At 36.9% G+C, this 20,717-nt stretch overlaps 1 long non-coding RNA gene across 1 annotated transcript; it reads left to right on the forward strand.

The window, feature by feature from the left end:
- The first annotated feature begins 1,217 nt into the window (after nt 1–1,217).
- LOC125319457 lies at nt 1,218–17,008 on the forward strand. Its single transcript, XR_007200738.1, has 3 exons — nt 1,218–1,331; nt 13,289–13,358; nt 16,906–17,008. It is a non-coding gene; the product is annotated as an uncharacterized LOC125319457 (long non-coding RNA).
- Nucleotides 17,009–20,717: the final 3,709 nt, after the last annotated feature.

Genomic DNA, 20,717 nt, shown 5'->3' on the forward strand with positions numbered 1-20,717 from the left:
TGCTGCAGAGAGCACGGAGCTGACGAGAAGAGTGAGCAAATTATCTGTGTTTTTGAACACAGCCGCTGAAGAATTCTACTGCCTTGCACCCCCCCTTTCTCTCAGGTCTGCCTTAAAGACACAGAAAGGCACAGGATTCATGTCTGGGCACAGAGCAGACGATAGGGGATAAACCATCATAAAGTCACCACAAGACACCTAGAAAAGATTAACAAGTTTATTTCAAATGCTACACTTAAAATAAACATTTTCAGAACTCCCTAAGAAACTGTAGAACTTGCAAAAATGCCCAATGAATGGAAAGGCGTGGGTATACTAAATATATTTAGTATTTTGGAATTTTGAAAATTCATAGTTTTTTTTATCTGAACAGAAAGATCTTTTAGTCTCAAGATTTTTCTCAAATTTCATATTTGAACTCAGGTGTCAATCTATAGCTTCATAACAGAAGAAAAAAGAACTGATATCAAAATGCTCAAACAATGGGGACAATGGATAGAAGGGCAATGGAGTATTTGGGTTTATTTTTCTTAGACTTAAACTTTTATTGTACAATTCCCATTTTGTATTCCATGGATACTTCTGGTGGCTGAAAATACTAAAGAAATTTTCTTGATTTCAATCAGCAATGGCTGCTGAATCTTGGCTTTCCATCAATAAGTATTCTACAATGTTTTTGAAAGATCACATCAGATTATCTTGTCTTCATTGTTTCTCTATCAAGTTTTCCTCTTACATTAGCTTTAGACTTAGTCAATGGCACTGACTTCACATAATTTCCATTTTTACCTATCATATGGGTTTGAAACCTTCCAGGCAAGAGTCATTTCTACAGGGGAACATATTTTGCTCTTATCAGGTTTAAATTGCTGAAGTTTCAAGCAGAGCTCTGAAGAAGACTGATCATTCACTCTAGTTCTCAGTTTTTCTCCGGAATTCTAGTGGTGAGTGAAAAACTCTTAAGTTATGCCTAATGTCAAAAACATAACAGACAAAGTGGATTGTGATTAGGACAGCAGCCTGAACCCAGCTGTAGCAAAGTACAAAAGGCATGTATGATTTAACATATATGGAATTTTTTTCACTGAACTCTAAATCTCAGTCTTATTGTAGTTGCTTGTGGGAATCCTTGAGACTTGAAAAAAAATGCCTGTCCTTAGCCAAATACTAGAAGTTGCTCAGCTGAGGTGGTGGAAAGCTGCTGCTTGACTTGCAGGATCTGTACCAACATGTTATTGCGCTAGAATATTTCATCTCCCTATGTTTCCATTGAGAAGGCAAGGCAAGGAACTTCTTTTGCGCTGAATAAAGAGAAGAAGGAAAGGAACTAGGTAGGTATCAGAACCCTTTTCAATTCTGTAATTCTTCAGGTAATCAGATGCTTTTGTACTTTCTTTCTCTACAGTGAAGTTTTTAGAGGAATTTTTTGTCATTGATAAAGAATGAAATATGTTTTCATTACCAAAACAAATGTTTTAGTTAAGTTACTTGTTAAGTAACTGGAAAGATTTAGTCTCTTGTAATTCCTGCAAGGGAACCTTAATCAAAGGATAAAGGACAAAATTTGTAAAAATAATAAAAATTTAAAAAAACCCCAAAGGAACTCTCACTATTCATTCTCTCATGTAAGCATGGAACACTGTCCTTCCTCTGAGAGGAACAGGTGAAAGGACTATTAAAAAAAAAAAAAGAAAGAAAAAAAGAAAGAAAAAAAGGAGAGGGATTGCCTGAAAGCTGAGTGCATAGTTAATGCTTGATAAGTCTATGCTGGACTCCTTCTATGGCAGATAATGTTAGAAACAGAGGTTAACAACATTGAATCAAGCAGATTTAATGGCTCTTTCCGTCCTTGCATATTCAGATCAGGACTGACAGATGTCAATAGAATTACAAGTATTTTTTTCTTAAATGCTGAGGGGTTTAAGAATATCAGGTGTTTCTAAGCAGAGTCCCTGCTTCATTTTCTGCAGATCAAGCCAGTCATTTGTTTCTGAAAGGAATGTCATAGGAGCTTTTCCTCAGCTAAGAGCTGCTGAGTCTATTAAAAGAACAGTTTTTTGAGAAGAGTGATTATTATGTGGGTATATTTAATAAACAGTGGGAATATAAACAGTCAAATTTCATTAGCTGATCAGTATTCTGATTAATATTCTTATGGATCACTTGTGAAAGAAAAAAAAGTGTTGCATATTGCTGCTGATACTGTGTTGGAATCACTTTCCTTTAAAACAAGACAATGGAAAGTGTTACACTCAGGAGGTATAGAAAAGTGGAAGTTTTAAGTAAGGAACCACTACTCCTGTTCTGGACTTCTTCATCTGAGTCAAGTCAGGTTTTACTGTATTTAAGGAATTAACTCCCAGTAAGATCAAATTAAATCAAACTCATTTGAAAAAATCCTTTTCCTAATCCTGAGCTTATTCCATCTTCTTATCACTAAGGGATAAGCATTATGTAGTGAAAGTTTCATGAGGAGAGGAACATATTTAGATTGGTGCTCGAATGCAAAGAGATCAATTGCTCTTCATAGCTTACAAAAACAGGTGATACTTAGCAAAAATTTTTAACACAAGCTGTGACATAAACAAGAATGTAAATGATTTTATCACTTGAAATATGTGTGAAAGATAGTGATATTTTTTCTCTGCATCTCAAAGTATTAGTCTGCCACAAGGTTTAAAACCAGTTTAAGAGGCTGATAAGGAAGAGCTGTATCTCACTAACTGAATAGACTAATTTATTAGCATAGATAAAAATCACCTTTTCAAAAAGCCAGTTTCATAACCAAGTAAGAGGACTGCTACACCCAATGCTAGTGAGAGAGAAGTTTTACTTGCAACCTTTCTAAGAGGGAAACTGTCAATACTTTGCTTTAGAAGATACCCAAGCAGAGAGACAGGGAGAACTGCTGCTTGTGGAATACAGGTTAGCAGCTGATACCATGACTCATAAAATGTAGCTCTGGTGTAGTTTCTGCAACAAGGTTTTTGCCTGTAGATGTTAGATTATTCTTTTAAAAGGTTTGTGGCTGAGATCTTAAGTAACACCTACAATTTAGGTTATGTTCTTCAACTCTCCTTTTTGTATGCTTTCCTAGTTACTAACAGCAGTTCCATACTAGTGGCTCATCTTTTCAACATAGTTTTCTGTTGGTTTATTCTCAGTTCTTACAAAGGGCAATACTTTAGCATCTGTATGCCTTCTATGGAATAGGAAACAGATCTACAAGCAAAACAGTTGCACACACAGCAACTCTATTTCTAGATCCTGTGTTAATTTAAGGAACGAAGATTGAAGGAACACAACTGTAAAATGACCTTTAACTTTTCATGTATTGCATAATTTACCATGGTGGATTTGTCTTTGTAATTTTTTTTTCCCAGTGTTTGAACTCTATGCATTCTCTTGTCCAATGACTACTGTAAAGTACTTAGGTAGCTACTAGGTCACTGAATAAAGGGCAGCAAATGTTCAGATGACTGCTCATCACCGTTTTGCTCCTGTGGTATTAAAATCCACAAGATATTTTATCCAACACCATACTGGTTAAGAATACACAGAAGTCAGGGAAATAGCATTGGTTATAAATTGATTAAAGAAGGAAATACCATTGGAAGATGAAAAGTCTCTCTGCGGTGTTTTTAACTTAAAGCTGTTTCTTTGCATGTGAGTTTCTGGTTATCCTAGGGGGAAAGAAACTCCATATATCTTTTAAAATTTATTGGCTCAATGATTTTACTCAGTGATCACTTTAAGCCAAGATCATGCTTTTCTTTACACTGAATTCATAAATAATTCTGGTAAATCCACAGGCTGTGTCTTCTCTCCATTGTCCCCTCACTTTTCTACTAGTTAAAATCCTATGTTGCTGATTGTAGTTTAAGTCATAATACAAGAGACAATAAAGTATGTATGTGTGCAGTGTTTGCTTATATATGCATATTCTAAAAATAGCCTGTAAAATAGTGATGATCAGTTGTCCTGTGCCTCTTATTAGGAAGTTGGCAAAGTCATCAGTCACCAAGAATTTTGCCAAGGGTCCAAACGAAATAAACCTTACAGTTATTAAAATTACCTCAGTTTTTAATGCTGGCATTTGTATTGTTCTTCTCAAAGTACTCATAGATTAATTTAAAGCTGTGAAGAGTTGAATGGAAGTATCTTGAGATTTAAAAAAAAATCTTTGTTAATGTACTAATAAAAAAATGTGCTATGCAAAAAAAACCTAGAAGCCTTAAAACTAATAAAAATACTGGTTCAGTAGCTTTACTGCAGGTTAGTAAAATAACAGCCTGTGAAAACACTCAGACTTTTTTTATGATGAATAAAATGAAGAGGTAGAGAGGTAGAGACAACTGAGAAATTAATGAACACACATATATACTTAAATGAACAAAAACATTCAGGTAACATTATTTCCTTAAGCTGTTTCCTTAATACCGTCCCTCCAGCTCTCCTGGTTTGGCTGATTTATTGTCGGAACAACCCTAAGAATAATTTTGCTTGGAATTCTGGCCAAATTACAATCTGATAAGACCCCTGAATGAACTTGAGATCATTCACTCTAGATCTGCCTTGGATCCTCATGTGACATTGTGCTGCAGTTCACTTGGCACATTGCTTGTACTGATTTTCAGGAGGAAGTCTAGCAGCTGATATCCATCTACATCTTTGGTGGGGAACATTTTCCAGAAGCAATGGAACTCTTGAGAAATATTCACACTTTGTTGGTGGTGGATTGGTTTTTCATTTATATAATTAAATAAGGCATTAAAACCAGTGTGAGATTTTCACTGACAAGTGTGTTTCTTCTGTCAAGAGAACTGTTTCGTAGCTTACTTATCTCCTATGTCACCTCTGTGTGAGTGGAATTTCTTTACCAGCTAGAAGAAATAAAACAAACATACTGATTAAAACATACTGTGCAGGTAACAGCACACTAAAATAATGTTGCAAGAACATTAATGCTGTGAAGAGGAAGTGTTATCACACAATTCATTCTGATATTAGAGTGTCTGCTACAGTGATGCTGCATACCTACAGAAGTGCTAATACTGCCTGCAGCCAAATGGATATTTTAAGTGGCTGTCAGATCAATATATTGAACTGCTCAATTAGATGACCTCATCAGCCCAGTAAGGACAAAATTAAAGTGTCACTGCAGGTGACTATATCTCCTTCAACAATAGGAGCAGAATGTTCCTGTTGTTAAGAGTCTTTGCAAATATTTACAACCCATAACCCTGTATTTCCTGAGTCAGACCTTGCCACTGTGGTTAAAACAATTAACATGAACATTCTTGCTAACATTCAAGTTGTACTTCTGCTATTTTGAAAGGTCCTTTCAGTTCAGTGTGTTTGAGCAATCTCTGCTCTGCCTCACAGATTTTGGTCAGAAGATGAGTTTGGGGATATTTCTCAGCATAATTTACCCTTAGCCAAAAATCTACAAAACTTGTTTTGTCTACACCTGCCACACCCATCTGCAAATATTTCTTTTGTATTATACCCTTTTCTTGTTGCACTGAAATTTGGGCCTAATCAGTGGATGTACAGAGTTGCTGGAGCTGTTCGATTTTTGACAACACTTCTCTGACAGTTATAGATTAATCAGATTATTTCAAGTTGTTTACATTTTAAATGTAAGAATTTTAATGAGTTAGTATTGTTACACCAATTATTAAGATCATGTGCCCCCATTTGTTGCCAGTTATTGTGTTTTAAAGTAAAATCAAAAGACTGATGATTCAGGTAAAACTGGATTTTACTATTGTTTTGCAGATAGCACTGCAAAATAAAATAATTGAAAATCTTAAAGTTAGTATTTTAGGGAGATGAAAGACATAAGATGGACTCTGATAACAAACATGGCTGTGTGAGAAAAATTGTATAGGAGAATTATATACTGAAATTTTTTTATATTCTTTAACATTTTGCTATATGCTCTATTTTGACATACTGTATTATAATAGAGTATGTTTTTATATATAATAAAATAACATATATTTTGTGTATAGAAAAATATAAAAGCATTCTATGTACTTAAATCATTTTTATATTTTTATATGAAACATTAATATATTTTTCTCAGTTTCTAAAATTATAACCACCAGAAAGCAATTCTTACTTATTGCATGAATCCCATACAAATTTGAAAAAGAGAAATAGTAATTTATCTGTAAATAAATTCATCATATGAAATGCACTGTTATTATGGTTGATTTAAATTATTTCCATTATATATTATTTACTACAAATTTGTATTTTTATCATGTACATTAATTACAAGTATTATAATGATAACATGAGCATTAGTAAGAGCTGCTAATATTGAGGGTAGCAGAAGCTATCTGCAAGTAGTTGTGTGTAAAGATTTTATTCTGTACCTTATTCTGGGAAGAAAGTTGTTGAACATATCTTTTGACTTATTTTTGTATTGCTTACAGATCAAAAGCTGGTCTAAATAAACTCTTTAAGAAGAGTGAATCAAAAGTAAAGGAGAACTGCACAATGATTTCTCAAAAGACTTGTAAATAGTTAGTGCTTAAGATACATCAGTTTTCGCCTGGATTTCAGATTGGAATCTCCAGGAACAGCTACAGGAGTGTGAACAGGAAAACAGAAGTGTCATTATGATGTAATTTTAAGCATCCCAGAAGGAGGATCCGCTTGTAGTTCAGGATTGGCTCGGTAGACAGACATTTATTCCTAGCTTTGCCTTAAACTTGTTATATAATCTAAAATGTTCTGTGGAGGACAGCTTTTTATCAGTGGAGTTTATTGCATATGAATACTCAACATTGGAGACACTCAAAACTAAGTTTCATCTAAAATACTGGCTTTTGCCAGTAATTTCCTTTTTAAATTAATCCTGTGTTAAAATAAGTTTATGGATATCACAGAAATGCAAATCCTCTATTTATTCTTTTTGATTGAACAGCAGATTTAACCAAAATGTAGGGGTTTGAATTCTGAAAACACTGCTAGCCAAGGTTTGTTTTTCTTCCAGGATTTATTTTCCATCTTCTTCATCATTTGATGGGTTACCTTACCATACCTCTTTTTCCTTCTGACCTAATTTCTTTTAAAGCAGTGAATTTTGCCGAAGATTTCAGATTCTCAGGGCCAAGCCATAGGAGGGGCTCTGAGCAATCTAAAAATCTTTGTGCCTCTGCACTCTTAATGCGCAGCCATCCTTTAACAGGGGCCCTAAAAAGTTTGAAAAGCATCAAATTTTATTGTTTCCCTTGTGGGGATGTTTTGCATTCAAGTAGTAAATTTGGTATTTTTTCTGGATGGATCAGATGTATTGCACAGTTATGTGCGAATGTGTAACATCTAAAACTAGATCTGGCACTTAACCACAAATGTTGGATGCAAACTTTGTACTGTTTGTCAACACATTGTGAAACCTACTGCAACTATGGGTATCAAATCATCAGTCCTGAGTCTTTGTACAGAGCATTTAAAAAACTGCCCACATGTCAGAGTAGTCAAGACTGGGCAGGCAGAATGAAAGGGAAGTCTGGCATAAGGCGAGAGTAGCAAGTTGCAAACCCCTGGGTCTTGCCTCAGCTGTTTACATAGATGAAATTTACTCTTTCATGTAGAAGAGTCAAAGAGAACTATGAGGAAATAAAAATAATCTGGACTTTGTGTAGAATGGAACTTTATGAAAGAGCCCAGAGGAGGTCACCAAGTCAATTAGAGGGATGGAGCAGATTTCCTAAGAGAAAAAGCGAAGAGAATTGGTGTTGTTCAGACTGGAATGGAAAAGGCTTTACGGTGGCCTAACTGAAGCTTTCCAATAACTGACGGGAGCCTACGGGAAAGATGTAGAGAGACTATTTACAACGGCAGGGTCTGGACAAGGGGTAATTTATAAATTGAAAGACAGTAGGTTTAGATGAGATATTAGAAAAAAATTCTTTACTATGAGTGTGGTGAGGCACTAGAACAGGTTGGCTGAAGAATCTGGAGATGCCCCATCACTGGAAGTGTTCAAGGCCAGGTTGGATGGAGCTTTGAGCAATCTGGTCTAGTGGAAGGTGTCCCAGTCCATGGCAGTGGGTTTGGAACTAGATGATCTTAAAGGTGCTTTCCAACGCAGGCCATTCTATGATTCTACGGTATCTTGTGATAGATTCTGTTTTCCCTAGGGTACATTAACACATCTTACCTAGCATATTGTGCCAGTTGAAGCTAACATGATAGATCTAGCAACTTCCCTTGCAATATTGAAAGCCCTTGAGATACAGCTGGGGGAAAAAAAAAAAGAAAGAGTAAGGTGTGATTTCTCCCTTTTTCCTTCTCTGGAGTTCATTGGATAAATGTCACTGCTGTGCCTCCCTGTCAGTGGCAAAATCAAATAATCAGTTACCAGAAATTCACTGACTTGTCCATAAATAGCTGTGAATGTTTGTGACACAGCTGCATGCCACTCAAAAGTCCATTCAATGGAACAGAGCATGGTTTGTTCTAAGCTTCAGCTGGAGAAATTCTGTCACTGCAGTGGGAGAGCACCCCTTTGAATTTGGGAAGTTCATCCATGCAGGCATCTTGAAATTATTTTGCAGCCTTCTTCCCTGAAGGCCAAAGCTTCATTAAACCTTGTTAGTTCATTACTAGTGGAACTCCTCAATGACAAGTGCTGCAAACTGAAGGATTTTTCATTTTACTTTGATAGCAGGTGTATTTTTATAAATTGAAACAGACAGCAATAGGACCTTTGAAACAGAAACATAACCAGTATGCGTTTTGTAGGTCCCTTGATATGAGACCCTGAGCTGTCTTCTCCCCTGGTGGGAGACCAGGTAAAAACCAACATTTTGTTAAAGCATAGATTAATCTTCTTAAGGAGTGAAAATGGCATCGCTAACACAGCTGGTAATTGTCTGTGAAGTATGTGTTCTTGTTTATAAGCATGGTTATTTCATAGAAACAAAATGTGGACCAGAATATTAAAAAGAATCCATTGCATTTTTCTTATATCTGAAGGTTATTACTCTTAGCGCAATCTATTTAGATACTATCCATAATACTCTCCAAAAAACCAAAATAACGTGAGCAAATGAAGTAATTTTCTGGAGATGTCAAGGAACTCAGTCATTTATTTTCTCCACCACACTTTGTAATTTCCATGATTAACTTTTCTGCACTTTTCTGAAGGATGCGAAATAAAGGTGTAAGTGAGAAAATTTACTTCAGTTTGCCAAATTTTATATTTGGTACATTAGTTGGGATTTATTTTCCAATTACATTGAAAACATATTTATCTTCCATTTTGATGACTAACACAAAAAAAGAAAAGAAAGTCCGTATGAAAGAAAATGTAGCTCTAATGTCATGATATATATGGGTTACTTTTTCAAGATTTCATTTCTCAAGTAATTCAAGATGGGTATGCGTAACTTAGATCATTATGTTTTTCTAACTTAATTTAAATAAGCAATTATTAGGTTTTCTGAACTATTCATGGCTCTTGTTTCCAGATAATTAACTGTCACACATAGTTCAGATTCCTTTTATGCAAAATGTGTATGCTTAACCAGGAGTACCTGAGGACATTTTCAAGATGAATACAAGCTTTTCATGCTTACATTTATCATTGATGAGTAAGTTACAGAGGCTCATGCTGTGAACGAGAGATTTAGATATCTCTGTATAGGATCAGATAATACTGATATTTGAAACTAACAATAAAATAGCCTGACAACAATCATTCATGCAGTACAAATATCCATAAGGCTAGATATTTTTAACAATATTTAACTAGAAATTCTTGGCAAGAATTGTCCTTAAGGGGAAAAAAAAGCAAAACACCACCAAATCTTTCAAATAATTTTCTCTTAGTAGGATACAGGTTTTGAGTGGTGCTTGAGAGAAACAGAGACAATAATGAAGTTACGGATTTCATTACTGTGACTGTTTGTCCCTTTATGAAAAGAAAATTAAAACTAGTTGAGTTCTCTTGCCTTGGGTCCTGAACCTCTCACTGACACATGAGAAAGCTGAGGTTACTCAAAAATATGAGTCATTTAAATGTAGGTGAAGCAGAAATAAGAAAATAGTTTCATATAACCATGGGACTGAAACATTTTTTAGTTTGTTCTGTAGTTTCCAGCAGGTGCAATTTGTCACTTCAGTTCTAAGCTGGTATAATTGAAATTGATAGAATCATACTGATAAAAGTAGCAATGACTGTATTGTCAATTGTGTGCAGTCTTCTTAAAACTTCTTCAACTGTGAAAGTGATCTTTGAGAAAACTCTGCCTATGTTGTCTATTTCATTTGAAAAGATGCTGGACAAAAAAGAAAACATTTACTGAAATTAAAACAGGATTTCTGTCTTCAGGGCCTGTTGAAAAAAAGTGAGGGAGGCTTTTCATTACTTTATGTCTTATGCAAAAATATGCCAAGTAAGTTGGGTAGTGCTGGTAATTTGGCAGCTATGTGCTACCTGATACTCATTGTACCTGAATGATAAGATGGACATTTGAAATTCAAATTCAATTTTTAATTTGAGTGGAGGTAAATGAATGTCTGGAATATTGATTTTATGTATCATTAATGCGTCTTTAAAAATTATTGAAGATAAAAAGTAGTGGAAAACTGATACAATTTTTAGAAGGCAACATAGATCACATGCATTTTCCTACTGAAATAGAAGACAAAACATACAATTATTTGGTATTCGAGCATAAGATACACACAGCAGGTTGCCTTGTTTTGATAATTTTTTGCCTTCTTTTGCTATTTCAATTAATATTATGTGAACTTTCATGTTCAGCATCAGAAATAAACAACTAAACTGGGTAAAATTAAATGGACTATTGCAGCACACTTGGGTGAACTTCAAATTCCTTTATAGCTGTGGTTCTAAAGCCTTTGCACCCAAAACCTCAAAGGGAGGACATTAGATTGGATGGCAGTGGTAGTCCCTGATGTGATAATAAAATGATACTCTGATAGACAGCTGTAGGAAATCAGTCCTACAGCCATGAGATAGGCCATGAGGTGTGTGGCTAAGAGTTCACTCTTGTCATGATGTCATGCTGAGGAAGTGATAGGCTATCAGGTGGAGGGTGGATGACCTTTATCACTGCAATCAATCAGGGAGAAGAGGGAGTGATGGTAAGGCGTAATGGTCCTGTTCAGTCCTTATGTAAGACTCACAGTCTGTAAATCTGTTACTCTTTATACATCTCTTTTACACACAAGTTGGCTTTCCCCACCCCCTTTATGATAGCAATGACAGAATACTGGACTAGAGTCACATCTCCACTTCTCCCAAAAGTATAAATTGGCATCTAAAGTTCTCAGTGGTAGAGAATGAGAATACAGCTACCTTAGAGACAAATGGATGGATTTACTTCTCTCACCTCTGCAAAGCAGGGGTGAGTCTTTGGTAATATTTGTACCTCCGACCATGCTGAAGTGTACCTGGGAACACCTGTACATAGCACTATACATTTATGTTTTGCAGCTCTAGTGAATTTATTACCAGCAATATAAAAGAATCTATAATCTGTTGCTCCAATAAACTACACTGCTAGTAAATCTGTGTTTGTGAAAGTTCTTATTGAACTCAACCAGACGTAGAGTTGAAATGGTTAACTGCAGTCCTGGTGAATTTGTGATTGTGAATGAGACCAATCTAATGATGTAACCCACACTATTGTTGCAGCTGGGAACACAACCAGCATTGCAGTGCCGAGTTGGTTATAATCAGGAATAATGCTCAGTCCCATCCAGCCCCTTTGATTTCTGAGGGCCAGCTGGAAAGCAAGGTTTTGGAGGGTTTATTCTGCCAAATTGTGGTACTCTTAACACAACAGTAGCCATACAGAATTCTGCACTGAATCTTACATCCCAAGTTCTAAAGTAAGGAGGACTGTGATTTTCATTGTCAACTTTCATACACAATCTGTAGTCAGCTCCATACTGCCAGTCATGGCAGGATGCAAATTACATGACTGCTGTACACTGGGCTGCTTTTCCAAGACAACATTCCTCTTTACCTTTAACTGCTTTTGAGACCATGCATTTCTGATAGATTATATTTCTAAGATGTTCCTTAGTGAGAGTGTCAGCATATTCTACTTTATTATTGATCTAGGACCATTGAATAATGATTATTGAACATGTTGCCTGATGAAAATGCATCTCTACACAGCAGCAGCTCATTAAGAGAATATATGTGCATATAATGCTTTTGCATCTATGTGTTGTTAATGTAAGTCTAATTGTTACAATGTTACTGGTATACTGTAAGATTTCATCAATTTGCTAGATTTTCTTCAGATGGCAGCTACGTCTTCCCTTTAACCTTCATTTGAAACCCAGCAAACATGACAGGACAGAAAAAAAGCCTTATTTTATGGGGCATACCATTTAAGAAATTTGGAGACGTCCATGTTTTAATCACAGATATTTTACTTGGCAAGAAATATTTGCAATTAGCACAGTCTTGGCATGAGTATAAACAGCAATGTTAATCTACATGCCATCTAAAAGAAGTATGAGTCATTATCCATAGGTTTAAATTTCCTTTATGATGCTTCTAGTAGACAAGAAAGAAAATACCTAGAGACAGCTGTGGGAAATCAGGGATTTTTCAGTGCTGTTTTGTTCAGAATGGAGAAGACAAGGCTTCAGGAAGAATTCATTGCATCCTTCTAGCACCTAAACAGGGCTTATAAAAAGGAACGAAAGGGACTTTTTATACTGGGAGAGACTGACAAAAAAACAGCAACAGTTTTAAACTGGAAAAGGGTGGGTTTAGAATAGGTGTTGGTAAGAAATTCTTTACTGTGAGGGCGGTGAGGTAGTGGAACAGGTTGCCCAGAGAAGTTGTGGATGTTCCATCCCTGGAAGTGTTCAAAGCCAGGTTGGATGAAGCTCTAGCAATCAGGTCTAGTGGAAGATGTCCCTGCCCTTGGCAAGTGTGTTGATACGAGATGATCTTTAGGATCCCTTTCAACCCAAATAGTTCTATGATTTTATGACTTAAGTTTTTGGTACTAGAAGTGTGATAGTTGAAAACTGAAGAAATAACAGAAGTGCATATGTGTAAAAGTAATAGTGATTGCCTGGGTATTTATGACTGTACAGCATAATTTTGTCCTGCAGATTGCATACACACTTCGAACTCCAAGCAGAAAACTGTACACTTATCTTCAAAACCGTATACCCCAGCCTAGAGGAAGCATATGTTTCATACATGTGTATATACTTTGCCATTTAGAACATACAGCTAATTTCAGTGCTCTTGCACTTTCTCTGTCAGATTCTCTACTGAATAACATATTCCTGTCTGGGAGGAGATGCATGGCCACACTGGAAATACGTTTCTGTATGTAAGTATGGCTGGTATTATGCAATATAAAGACAAGGAAAATGAATGTGTTCGTAAGTTAACTTCTATTTCTTCCCAAGTCTTCCTGTCTTCTCTGACCTGATGTGCCTTTATTAGAGAAATAAGCTACAGTTGACTTGTTATACTGATGCGTCAATATCACAGCCTTCAAACCCACAGTCTTTTTCTTCTGATAAAAGTCTAGTGAGCTACTTTGAGTTATTTTTGTTCTCCTATCCCATCACAGTGGTCTGGAAATCAGGAATGAAAGAGTCATTTTACTTGTTGCCTCTTTACAATAAAACAAAAATGTTATCTCCTATTTCCTCAGGGACAAGACAGTTCAATCTCTGTTTTGTAAAAAAAAGTAAAAGGAGCAACTGCAAGGTTAATGTTCTAACAGATGCATAATAAAGATAAAGGCGTGGAAAGAATCTTTCAGAAGGTATCTACTGAGAGAAAGACATTATATTGCTAGCTATATGTGCTGAAACTTGTTGCAGAAAGGGAATTGGCCCAGTGATGTGAATCCCAGCTATGCCTATGTTACGATCTCATTTAAACTCAGAAAAGCAAAGCAAGCCAAGTCTCTATGCATAAACTGGAAAGAACTTGGAAGGTTCAAAATATTCCCAGAAATGAGATTAAAACCAAATGAGGTTAGATGTTGATGCCAAAAAATGGATGTATTTTATTTAACAGTAAAAGAGGCAAAGAGAAGGGAAGAGAAAAGAAAGAGAGAAAGAAATGGAGAAAAGAAGTGGGGGGGGGAGGGGGGTAGGGAGACAGGGAGCGGTGACAGGGGTTAGGTGGAAGCATATCACCCATCCAAGGGTCCCAACGACATCTCTTGCTCCCCTCCATCTGATCTGCTGGTGGTGAGGGTCCCCCATCACCGCCGTGACCACACCGCCACATGCTACGCCATGCCGCCACACGCCAAAGAGTACAGAATCCCATGGATTAATATATGCTGTGAGCCAGGTGGGAACACCCACGTGTCTCCCTTTGCAGGGGCTAGCTTGACCCTGTCCCTTGCAACACTGAGGGCCTGTTGCATCATCTCTGGTGCAGGGTCTGGGGACCCCTTTGAGGGGGGCCCCTGTGATGGGCCATGTCACCTCTTCTGCTGTGGATAAGCTTCTGACCACAGGCTTTTCCAAGATACCCAAAGCCTCTCCTCCCTCCGCCCTTTGGTGGAGGGTCTGTTCGAGCCTGGCAGCTGATAGCCCTGAGGCTGTAGTCTCTACCGTGGAGGTGTTAAGCCTGAGTTTTGTGAATGTCCCCAGCCCTGAGTTGTTATTTTATCTTATCTTCATCAGCGAGCAGGGTAAGGCCTCACTCAGGGCCCCATCCAGCGTGTGGTAGTCTTCTCTGCAGCTTTTGTAATACAGTTTTAAAAGTACTTTAAGAAAATATTTAAGTCATAAATTATAATATTTCAGTCTCTGACAGCCTATTCCTGGTATTGATTTCATATGTAATGCTTGATAGGTGCATTAGGTCAAGGACATGGAGTAGCCCTATTTTCTGCATTCTAAGTTTTTAAAATCAGGTCTGTTCAAATGAGAGTTAGTTGAAAACAGAAGCAGTAGAAGTATGCTTATAGTCACTGTGGGGTTTTTTGCTGATGCTGTGCCTGGAGTTCAAAAGCACTGCTGGATACACAGAATACTTGCCCGAAGATGGTGTACACTATGCTTCATTATGTTTATATGAAAATATTGGACAGTTGGGATCCACTGTACTGTAGGTGAATGAATGCCCAGTATGGAGCCAAGGGAGTTGCGCTGCAGAGTACTTTTGTAAATTTAAGAAGTAACTGTAAGACAATAAGTTGTAGGAACATTTTAGTCCATATAATAGTTTAAGAATGATGTAATGCTTAAAATGATTTTTAGAAGATGTAAAAAACCCCCATATAAATGCTATACAATATTATTGGAGTGTGCCAAGAGCTCATTGAAAATAATCTAGATAAATCTTTTCCTAAAATATCTGTGTATAGTCTCTCATAGCTTTTCTTTATTTTGAATGCATCACATGCACTGTTTGACCTATGCACTTAGTTCTGAGAAGTCCCTCTTATTTTTTGGTCCACTCAAGATTTGTTAACTGTATTTGCTAGGTGAATACAGGAAGATTCTTAGATACGTTCTTTTAGTCATGTTTTAGGATAGAAATACGAAAGAAATTGCAGCACCAAATTTGCATCCCTCTCTCTTTTAAATTCTTAAGTTGAAGAGACATTCTAAAATGGACAAGAAATTTAGGACCTAGTGGAATGTATTTTACAACGGAAGAAATATATATTTGAACTCACTACAATAGTTTCTGTTCTAAACAGAATGGAGCCAAACAGGCTCCTAAAGTGGAAATATTAGGGGTTTTATGAGCTAATTGCATACCAAAGGTCACATTTGTGCCAAAATTTCTATTGGAATTGTACATGGCTTTCAGGGTCACATACGTATTTATATTTAAAACTACCTTGAAGAATGTGGAGAGAAGAGAGAAAACAAGATAATTAGACTGCAAAATTCCTGTCAAAATCTTTGAAGCAGAACCTAAGATGTAAGATGAAATGGACAAGTTATTACTTTCATTTTGAGTGGTAGTGAAGGGGTACTTGCTGTCTCTTCAGTATTTTAATAGGAAGAGCAGTAGTATGAAACTATTTCCTTTCTTGCAGAGGTTTCTGTGCGACAGAACTAGCTTTTGAGTGAGGAGCTCTTACAGAACCACAGTAGAAACAGTATTAAAATTGTATGAAAGCCAGGAATCTGGTCAGATGCACTGTTGAAGAACCATAGAAATTTATTTGTGGATAACACACATCACTTATCAGTCACCTTTTTGAGAATTACATTAATTTTCTGGGATTAAATGTGTAGCTACATACTGAACTCTGCATACTGCATCTGAGATTGCTTGCAAGTGAACCAGACATAGCTTTGCTCAGAGATTTCTTGTAACCTGGGTAAAACTTTCTCTTTCCACAGTATTTGAACAGATTTTTTTTAAATGAAAACTCTCTGGTTTTGACCATGTTACAAATGGACATAATATTTTAAAAAATCCAGTCTACCAAGTAGTAATAAGTTACCTGATCATTGCAGGCAGGGGCAGGCTTTTTATTCAGATTTTCCATTTTGAGTAAAAAAGTGGATTTCGAGTTAACTTGCATACTATTCCTTTGTATCATTAGTATGATTCCTCATACAGATCTTTGCTGGAAATAGTGCTTTTTGGAATGACCTAGATAGATATGTACTGATAACCTCTCTCCACTACCAAAATTATATAATAAAAGTTAATTAGTGAATTTGGCAATAACTTCTTCAATTAAGAGGAAATAGATATATAATAAACATGCTATGAGCACATTTGAAAAAAAACCTCCAAGTCTAACTTCTGTAGTTGGAAAATTTGAAATTTGTCAGAAAATAATATCAGGGTGACTAAATTAGTGTTTTTTAAATCCTTTTGTAATATGATGTTCCTATTATTATAAAAAGGAAATTTAATTGAACTCACTTTACTTGAAGGTAACTTGTGGGAGTGCAGGTAGCTCCAGCTACTCTTCCTCCTGAGAAGAACTCAAGACAACCAGCTGCTGTGGTTAGCAACCCAAGTTTAGCATGTAACTTCAGCCATCGTGAGAACCCATGATTCCCTTGTTTTGTCTTTTGTATGTTTCCCCCTGATTGGTCAATATTTTGTCTCTCTTGTTTTATGTATGAAGTTATGTATATTCATTTTCCTTCTTTAATATGTATTAGTTCTAGAAAGTTCTTTCTTCCTCGACGTCCCATTGGATCCTTCCCTGAGTCCCTCCTGTGTGTTGTTCCCATTGGTTCTCTTCCTGTCAATCCCACCTGCTTGTCTTTATGCCATTGGCTGAGATCCCTTTCCCCACCTATTCTGTACCCAGTATAAGGTCCCTGGACCCTCCCACCAACTGGCCTCTTCGTCCCTGTCTTTCCATGGCAATAAACCTGCGTGGAACACATACGGAGAGTCCCCTCTCTTTACTTCTTTGCCTTTGCCTGCGTGCCTGCTTAACAGCGACAGGAAGATACAGCCGCTTTTGGGTGAGGAGCTCTACCCCTTTTTCATTGTGTTCTGGGCACTGAGTGTCACCTTCCAGAGGGGTTTCAGCGTTGACCTCCGGGCTTCTTTGTGTCGGCATGCGAGGGGTAAAACCCCCTTCTGCCAGCTCACAGGGGCTGAAAACCCCTCCAGTAACTTGCACAACAAACTGGTTAATTTCTGATCTTCTGGCAAAACATACATGACTTTGATTTTATTCCAGAATTTTTCAAAAGGTTGAAAGGTCCCCCTCCCCTCCACCTCCTCTCTCCTTCCCGTCTCCCTCCTCCCCTTTCTCTACTCCTCCTCTTCTCCCCCCTTCTTAAAAATATTGTCACAGAGGTGCTACTGCTGCCACTGATGGCTCAGTTTTGGCCGGCAGTGGGTCTGTCTTGTAGTTGGCAGGTACTGGCTCTGTCAGACGTGGGTGCAGCTTCTGGTATCTTCTCAAGAATCCACCCCTGTAGTCTCCCTGCTACCAAAGCTTTGCTGTGTAAACCAAATGCAAGGATGACAAACAGGGCCCTGGGTAGAAGCACAGTTTTACCAAACAGAGTGAGAGGACAAGAAAAGAACGTGTTGCACTTTCTCAGAGAAACTCCCTATGATTTGGGATTTGGCTAGGTCTAATTTTTTAGATGTATTAAATAATTAAATGGCAAATTTACTTTTTAATATCAAGGATTTTCCTACACATATTATAACATATCTAAAGCAACTGTTATTTCTGATGTAAATAATATAGCAATAAATTAATAAGAGTAAAATCCATTCTTTCTCGTTTTTCTTTAGTCCCTTCAAAGTATCTCAGACAATTTTTAACTGCTATAAACCATAGCTTGAAAAAACTTTTCCACAGAAAGACATCATTCTGTCTTTATCTCTGAAAGCAATCTCAAAGGCTGATATAAAAGAGATTTTGAACCAACTGCTACCTTAACAAGTGCATCAAACAGACTTATTTACTGTTTCCCTCTGTGCTTACAATTTAGAATTTGATTTTACATTTCTTCATGAAATAAGACTGCAATCACATGTTGTGCACCTTAAACAAAACTGCATTCAAAGTGAATAAATCAAGTAAGCTATGTAGCTTCTTTAGAAAGAAAGCAGATAAAGGGCAGAAGAGGAAGAACTGCTACAGTTTCCAAATCAAAGCAAAAATCAAGTGAGTAGCTACATTATTTCACTTCTACCATTAATGAGATAGTAAGAGTTTCAAACCATCAGCATAACTTGTGGTGAGGCAGTTTCAATCACATTCTTTTCAGGCCAAAAATTGCTGCCTTTCCAATCCAGTCTTTTACGCCTCTTTTACCTGAAAACTAGGAGACAGGTCTCATGAGGGCAGCTGTTACCTGAGGCTGATAAAGAAGAGTGCAAAAGCCAAACAGCACCAGAGCAAGGCAGATTAATAAGAATAATTTATCCATGTTCCAACAATTCCAAACCAAGAATTTATGGCATTGGTGCTCATTACTCCCTACTTAATAGATACTTGCATTTAAAACGACATATTCACATCAGTATGACTTAGCTTCTTCCCCAGTCAAATCAGGAATGCATCTATACTTCTGGAATACATACCAATTCATTCAGGGAAAGGTTCAATTCTGAAATGAGTTTCTTATTTAGGCCATTAAAAAGCCATCTGCTTCAGTAATTAGTCTTAATTATATTCCAAGTGGACACCAAAACTCTTTTAAATAGAATTTGTTTGCATAAAATAAGTATGTGAACCAGGCTGGTATCCAGGCAATATCTTCCAAAGCTTGATTATCGCTACAGTGATTTTTTCCGTTACATCTAGTTGGAAACTCTTTTGTTTCAATTTATGACCATAGGCATTCATTTTATATCTCAGTAAAAAATGATCCCCTGCTTCTTAGTAACCTCATCATAAGCATAGGAAGACAGCTTTTAGGTGCCTATAAGCATTTCCTTCTGTGGGACATTCACAAGTCCATTCCCTCAGGTTCTGTCCAGAGGGCACATACTACAACCTTAGACAATACTTGTTGCTCTTCACTGAACTTAACCCAGCTTGTCTGTCTCTTTCTTATATGTGGGATGGGGGAAGAAATCCCATTGTATTCCACATAACACTAACGAGTGTTGAATAAAGAAAAGTCCACCAGGTTCACCAGGTCGTCTAAAGCAGAGCTGCTTCCTAGCTAGCCAGTTCTCAGTCTACACCATTGGATGGGATTAGCCTGTCCCACACACAAGACTTTGCATTCGTCTTTATTAAATTCAGTGAGCTTCTTGGTGATCTGTCCTCATCCCTTGGCAGTAGCTCTGCCTTTTAGATTTGTTGAATCTCAGTCTGGTGTCATTTGCATGCTTGAAAAGGGTTTGTTACAACTCCTCCTGTGAGTCAGTCATAAATATGTCAGACAGAACCCTAAGGTTTTATGTTGCAGAACAGAATGGGTTAAACATAGACAGTGTGGCTGACATGTTAAAAATGGTACAGCAGGAGCTATGAGAAAGATGCAGAAAGAAGGAATTGCAGAAATCACTTCCCTTTGCACAGAACAGAACATCCTGTTGAAGAATGCAGAACATCCTGCAGCAAGATGAGTGCACAAAAGAAAAAGTAACATTATAGCTTGCTATGCATTAGCTAGCACGTAGACAGAACAAACAGAAATTGTTATGCAGAAGCCTAAACAATATAAATATCTGTGCCTCTTTTCAATAAACCTCCTTGCATCATCGATGCTTGGTCTGTGTGTGTTCAATTGCTGTCAGTTTTACAGTTGTAGCCAGCCTTCAGCTACAGTCACTTAAAACAGTCACTTAAAATTTACCTCCTGAGACTTACAACTCACCAAATTTTTCACTAATCTAGCAGACCATTCCACTGGGGGTGATGTCTGTTCTTGAATAATAAGGTGCTGTGAGAGATGGTGTGCTAAAGTCAAAATGAATTGCATCCAAATCTCCACAGAAGTCAATTAGGTTGTACAAACGTGTTCTGCACTTGGTACATATATGTTAACTATTGCATGTATCATAGAATCACAGAATTTCTCAAGTTGGAAGGCACCCATAAGGTTCATCAACTTCAGCTCCTCCTTGCAGAAGGATGACTACACAAACTTTTATACTGTAAAGGTTTTACTTTGATTTTAAATATCCCAAATTTTTAATTGCTATAATACATAAGAATAATAGTATTTAATACATAAGAAAAATAGTATTGTGCTAAGAACTGTACAGAAGAAAATGTGAAAGATGCTGTATAATGTATCTGCTGAATCTC

The sequence above is a fragment of the Corvus hawaiiensis genome, chromosome Z (genome assembly GCF_020740725.1).
Source record: "Corvus hawaiiensis isolate bCorHaw1 chromosome Z, bCorHaw1.pri.cur, whole genome shotgun sequence".
NCBI lineage: Eukaryota > Metazoa > Chordata > Aves > Passeriformes > Corvidae > Corvus > Corvus hawaiiensis.